The sequence below is a fragment of the Mesocricetus auratus genome, unplaced genomic scaffold, assembly GCF_017639785.1.
Source record: "Mesocricetus auratus isolate SY011 unplaced genomic scaffold, BCM_Maur_2.0 Super-Scaffold_100676, whole genome shotgun sequence".
NCBI classification, from domain to species: Eukaryota; Metazoa; Chordata; class Mammalia; order Rodentia; family Cricetidae; genus Mesocricetus; species Mesocricetus auratus.
The window spans coordinates 60,458,557-60,465,460 of NW_024429266.1; positions in this window are offsets into that span (position 1 = coordinate 60,458,557).

A 6,904-nucleotide genomic window follows, 5' to 3' on the forward strand; every position below is an offset into this window, starting at 1 on the left:
TTGAACTTCTGATCCTCCCGCCTCCACCTCCTGACTGCTGAGACGACAGCTGTGTACCACCATGCCTGGTGCATGCAGTGCTTGTAGATCAAGCCCAGGACTTCACGCATGCTAAGCCATCACTCTACCAACTGAGCAATACCCCTTTCTGAACTTTCTAGAAGTCTTTATTTGCCTGGATACAGAGGGTTCGTAAAATGACTTTATAAAAAGTGAAGTTTAAATAAAAACTATGTCAGGGATAAGGATATTTGAAAAATAAAGACATATTAAAATATACTCAACTAATAAGCAAGTGGTAATTCATTGTTGATAGCCAGAATTGCTGGCATTCCAGGTACAAAGGACTAATAATCTTTACAAATTGGTACCAGACAAGACAACACAGCACCTACTCATCATAACGACCACATAAGGCTTGTGACTGAAGTATATATCTACTGATGCCCTATATATTATAAAATTAGGCTTAGGAAGGAAGGGAAGTAGGTGAAAATTTATCACAGGGGTGTATAGAGGGTAATGACTCCATCTGATTATACATGTGCAGGCACATGGACACACACATACACATGTTCACAGAACATGAGCACACTCATGCATATTCTGAAACTTTCAAGAACACCACTTTTTGCCTTTTTTAAATTGAAAAACTCCAAAGGTCTTTGCTTTCACTACTGGATCAATTATGTAAATGTGTTCTATTTAGTGAGTACTTACCATAACCATATATTCACACACTGGGATGGATGGATGGATTGGAAGAATAGATAGATGGATAAATAGACATAAAGAATAAGTAACTTTCTCACCAGGTGGTGATGGTGCACACCTTTAATCCCACCACTTGGGAGGCAGAGGCAGGCAAATCTCTGTGAGTTCAAGATCAGCCTGATCTACTGAGAGAGTTCCAAGACAGCCAAGGCTACATAGAGGAACCCTGTATCAAAAATAAATAAATAAAGTATAATACAAAATAAAAATACAAAAACAACTTTCTCTCTCTGCTAATAGATGATTAGAAAATTTTTCTGGGATTCATCAGGTAAAAGCACTTGCCATACAAGCCTAATAGTATACGTTTAATAACTAGAACCCACATCTAAAACAAGAGTCAGGATGCACAGGACAGCAGAAACAAGAGAGACTCTGCCTCAATGAGACAAAGGGAAGAACCAACTCCCAAAAGTTGCCACATGCCTGTGCTGCCCCCCACACACAAATAATAAATGAATTTTAATAATGTGGGGTTTGGAGTTAAAACTTCTGTTATTATGGATATGGATACACAGAAATAATTGGTGATGGATAGACGATATATGGAGTGTTTAATCAAGACTGTCCATCTGTTTCATGGATTTACTATTTCCTTATAGATAGGTAATGATATACAGAATGTCTAATCAAGCCTGTCCAGATGTTTCATGGATTCACTATTTCCTCCCGAGCCTCTTATGTCTGTAGCCTCAGAGCAAGAGGAAGTACTTGGATATGGGATTTCCTGCCTGTTATCTCTGAAGCTCGGCTGATAAAACAAGGCCATGCTCAGTCCCCATGTGGTCTCCCATTTTCCCTCATTCTTGTCATCTCAGCCCTTCCAACATGGCCAGCTGTCTCCTTCAGACAAAGAGTTCATAGTCACAGCAACCTCCAGAAAAGACCAAAGCACACCTACATCCACTGTCGGCCACCATGCTTGTCTCTCACCTACCACAGACCCACAAAGTCTCTCCATGAAAAGAGATCAGCGCTTCTGCAACCGGCCATTGAACCTGAAACTAGAAAACTCACGGAAGGAAAGATAATAGCTGAAGGAAACATTCAGGGAAGGTGCCTGGATTTAACAGCTCTTCACCTTGTTGGGTTTCCGTTGTACTGATCCCGTTTTAAAGATGAGGAAAGTGGGGTTTCCAAGAGGCCAGGTCAGTTACGGGCTGAGTCAAGCCTTCGTGCGTCTGATTTCAAAGCTGTCACTCTGTCAGGTACACTGAACTCCTAAATGATCCCTCCTCCATCCTGGTCCTTCCACCTGTCACCCAGCTGCCCAGACCACTTCACCTTGCATACAGTAATTCGGGATTTAGTAACGGTTTGAAAGAACCATGTGGAATGTTGATAGCCATGTTACATTTCCTTCAATGCATAGAGACCTGTGCTTCCTGTATCTGAGCGTGTGGCTGTGGGATTTCATCAAGATTTTCAGAGAGCACAAACACGGACAACAGGAGAGCAGGGTGTGGACCAGTGTGTCAGTTCTGTGTGTAAGATGTCAACCTGGAAAGAACACTTAGCTTGCAAAGTGTACACAAGGACCTGAATGTGTCTCCCAGCAGACCTAAAAAGTCAGGCCTGGTAGTGGCCGTGCCTGTGATCCTGGCACTGAGGAGACAGAGGCAGAAGGATCCCAGGGACTCACTGCTCAGCCAGCCTAGCCAGCTTGGCAAGCTGCAGGCTTAGTGAGAGACCTTGTCTCTAAAACCAAAGTAAGGGATGCCTGAGGAAGAGTTCCTGACATTGTGTTCAGGCCTTCTCATGTGCACATGCGCCCTCCCACACAGGAATACCTAGACACAGGAAAAAGAAAGGAAGGAGGGAGAGAGGGAGGGAGGGAGGGAAGCAGGGAGGAAAGAAAGAAGGAAGGAAGGAAGGAAGGAAGGAAGGAAGGAAGGAAGGAAGGAAGGAAGGAAGGAAAACAGGAAGGAGGGAAGAAGACAGGGAGGGAGGAAGGGGGAGGGAGGAAAGGAATTGAGTTAAGGAGGAAGCTTCAGCAAGCTCAAGATTGACATTTCAAATCTACACTTTACCATCCCAGAGGTCCAAATGCCCCTCCCTGATGTTCCAGCAAGCACTGTTCCACTATAAAAAAGAGAAGAGCAACCTACCAGGTCAAGCAAATATTTTCAAGACATTGTGGGGTTCCCAGCTACATACTGTGTATCAAAACAGACTTAGAAAGAGAAGGCAAGAGGTAGAATCAGTGTGATGCCAAAGAAAAGCAACAGAAAATAATAAGATAACCTAGAAAAGAAAAATAAACACACACACACACACCCCTTGAGGTATCAGGAAGAGGACCTCCTGCTGGAATCTGAGGGGGCAGAGAGCAGTCCTTCCTCTGCCACCTGTGTGAACCCATCTTCCTCAGAATTCTAGACAGAGGCCAGGCAACCTCACATCCAAGTGGCAAGAAAATAAATGTCTATACCAGAGCGTGGGCAAAGTCAAGACTCCATGGCATAGGGAGAGCTGACTCTTTGAAAGAGGACATTTATGCAAAGGGTCCTCCAGATAGAGTCAGTCGACCTCACCCTGGGCCCCCCAGGGTTTTAGTTTGTTTTAAGATTTATTTTATTTTTAATTATATATATATATATCACATATGTATATATGTATAATTTTTGTTTCTTTTGAGATGTGGTATCAGATAGCTCTTATCTCAAGCTCTCAAACTTGTTCTGACCTTGAACTTGTAATCTTCCTGCCTCCATCTCCTAAGTGCTAAGACCATCGGTGTGTGTTACAGCAGCCAGTTAATGCTATAAAACCCAGCATTCCATGCAAGCTAGGCAAGCACTATACCAACTCAGCTACATCCTCAGCCCACTCCTGTAGTTTTTAATAGAAAAATTAAAACTGTGTGAAATAGATATTATGGGAGTCATCACCAAGATCCAGGCCATACCCCAGGCCACACAAGTGAGTGGAAATCAGGAACCCAGACCTTTGAACTCATGACTTTATCAGTTCCCACCAGCATTCTAACTTTTTCAGAATCTTTTCTAGTTATGCTGGTAGTTGTGTAAATCCAGCGAGGTGAGGTGACTACTTGAAGAATCCAAGCAACCAGCTGGTTAAGTCTGTGTCCCGTGTATCCTGTGCAAACTGGTGTTGTAGCAGCCTCCTGAGCCCTGGTTCTCCTCTAGTCTCTGCACTATCAAGACAATAAGAAATAGGCTTAGGACTGGGGCTGTAGCTTAGCTGGTACAGTGCTTGTCTGACATTCACGAAGCCCTAGATTTAGTCGCTAGCACTGTATGAGCCAGGTACGACGATGCATGCCTGGGATCCCAGCACTGGAGGCACAGACGCAGGAGGATCATGGACGCACAGTCATCCTCAACTCCATAGGTAGTTTGAAGTCAACCTGTGCTAGAGACCACCCTGTCAAAAGGGAAGGAAGGGAGGGTGGAAGGAAAGGTGTGTGTGTGTGTGTGTGTGTGTGTGTGTGTGTGTGTGCGCGCGCGTGTGTCTGTGTCTGTGTGTCTGTATGTGTGTATTCCTCTAACCCAGTAGGCTCTCAAAAAAAAAAAAAAAAAAAAGGAAGCAGAGATTAACAGCCCACAGGAGAACAGCCCACTCAGAGCCAGACTCAGTGGCAGCATTTAGCCACTGCTTATTGGGGTCCTACATTACATCACATCTTGGGGAGAAAATAAGAAATGTTTACATTTGAGGAGATCTCTAGCCTGGGCAAGGAGATTAACGGCATAATGTGATTGTGTGCATCTGACTAAAGTTGAAGGGGATGGGCAGGATTCCAAGCTGCTGAGGCAGCTGGCATCCCCTGGATAACCCTGACCTAACCTCACGGCTGGCTGTGCCCACCCGTGAGTCTCCACCTCGCCACAGCATCACCACTGGTGAGCAGTCACTCTCCCAGCCCACAAGATTGTGTTCTGTGGCTAAGAAGCTGCGCCGGCCATCCTTTACTCCAAATGTGGAAGAATCATTACTGAACATCAAGGAAGTGCCTTTGTTCTAAGCAGTTTTCCAGCTGTTCTTGCGAATCCAGCCTTCTGTGCTGCTTGCCTTACCCTTCATTGTGCTCTTCTAGGGTAGGGTCTAGTGCGGGGCTTCAGAGAAAAGCCCATTCAGAGGTACCCTCCTCCCACGGGAGCCCATCAAAGGGACCTCCTCTGGGTAAAAGGCTCCTCAAGCTGGGGGCAGCTGTAAGAGCCACACCAGCTGCTCTCCTAGGTCAATAGGTCAAGCCTGACAAACAGCCAAGCTCATATTTCTGACCCTGAGTCTCAATAAACTTCAGAAGCAATTTTAGGTATTGAGGTGACACTTGTTAAAGAAAAAAAAAGACCTAAAATGTGGTCCCTTTATGTGTAATAGCAAAGTGAACATTTAAATGGCCAGCTAAGGATGGAGGATGGGGCTAAAACGGTAGGACGTTTGCCTAGCATGCATGAAGCCTTGGATTCCATCCCCAGCACCACATAAACTTGGAATAGCAGTTCATGCCTTTTATCCCAGTACTTGGCAGGTGGACACAGGAGAATACAGAATGAGTATTGCATAATGAGTTTGAGGATGGTATTAATTACAAGAGACCCAGTCTTTATAGAAAGAGAAGCAGGAGGAGGAAGAAGAGGAGAGGGAAGAGGAGGGGGAGGAGGAGGAGGAGGAGGAGGAGGAGGCAGAATAAAAGTTGTCCTGTTGTCTGTAAATCAACAGAAGAAAGCCTGGAGCCTCGATCTTCAGTCAAGGAGATGAGTAGGAAGAGGGTAGCCAAGAGTATGTTTGCATCTCCCTCCCTCTACCTCTCCCTCCCTCCCTCCCTCCCTCCCTCCCTCCCTCCCTCCCTCTCTCTCTCTCTCTCTCTCCCTCCCTCCACCTCTCCCTCCCTCCCTCCCTCCCTCCCTCCCTCCCTCCCTCTCTCTCTCTCTCTCTCTCTCTCTCTCTCTCTCTCTCTCTCTCTCTCTCTCTCGTGTGTGTGTGTGTGTGTGTGTGTGTGTGTGTGTGTGTGTGTGTGTGTGTGTGTGTGTGTACCTTAGATGTCATTTCTCAGGTCCATCTATCTTGCCACAGTTTGACACAGGGCCTGTCCTTGGCCGGGAACTCTCCAAGTAGACAAGGTTAGATGGTCAGTAAGCCTTCACAAGCCTGACCCAAATAACACTCAACCCTGGGAATTGATATTAACAAAACAAACTGGTAATCACCAGAGCAAAAGCAAACTGAAGGATCTGCAGAGATGGCTCAGCCGTTGAGAGCAGTCACTACTCCTGCAAGGGACCTGGGTTCAGTTCCCATCAACCACACGACATCTCAAACCATGTAACTCCACTTCCAGGGGATCGAAAACCCTCTTCTGGCCCTCCCAGGCATGAGGCATACATGTGATACATTTATATACACATAGGCAAACCTCATATACATAAAACAAAAATAAATCTTTTTTATTATAAAGTGAAGGTCAGGAGAAGGGACAGTTAGATGGCACTCAAGTGTCTTTAATTAATCACTTCCTACAAGGACAGAGTGAGAGAGAACACAGTGATGTCATCAGCCTTCTGTCTTCATATAATTTGTCTCTCACCCATCTCCCTTTTGACTCTGTGTTCCTCAAAAACATCAAAGCAGCTTTCTAAACTTTCCCAGAAAAGATTTACTAAGTCAATTTTATCATTGTGTGTGTGTGTGTGTGTGTGTGTGTGTGTGTGTAAGTATGCATGCATGTTTAGGCCTAGGGTTATGCACAGATGTGTGCATGCATATAGGGACTACAGGTCAGTCTTGAGTACTGTTCCTCAGGCACCATCCACCTTGTTTTGCTTTCCAATTTTGTTGTTGTTTGTCCTTTTTGTTTGGTTTGGTTTTTCGTGTTTTGTTTTATTTTTGAGACAAATTTTCTCGCTGGCCTAGGGCTTGCCTTGTAGGTTAGGTTGGCTGGCCAGTGAGTCTCTGCCACCCCACCCCTGGGATTACCATCCACTTATTTTTAAATCCGTGGAAATGTAGCCAAAGTTACTGAGCCTATTCAGTTTATGGGGACACGGATTACTACGTGGTCCCTAGATGACTAGTGAAGAAGGGGTTCCTCTTGGTTAGCCTCCATCGAAGTTCCCTACCAAAGCCCAAAGCTAAAGACACACAAAGATTGGCTCAGACAGTG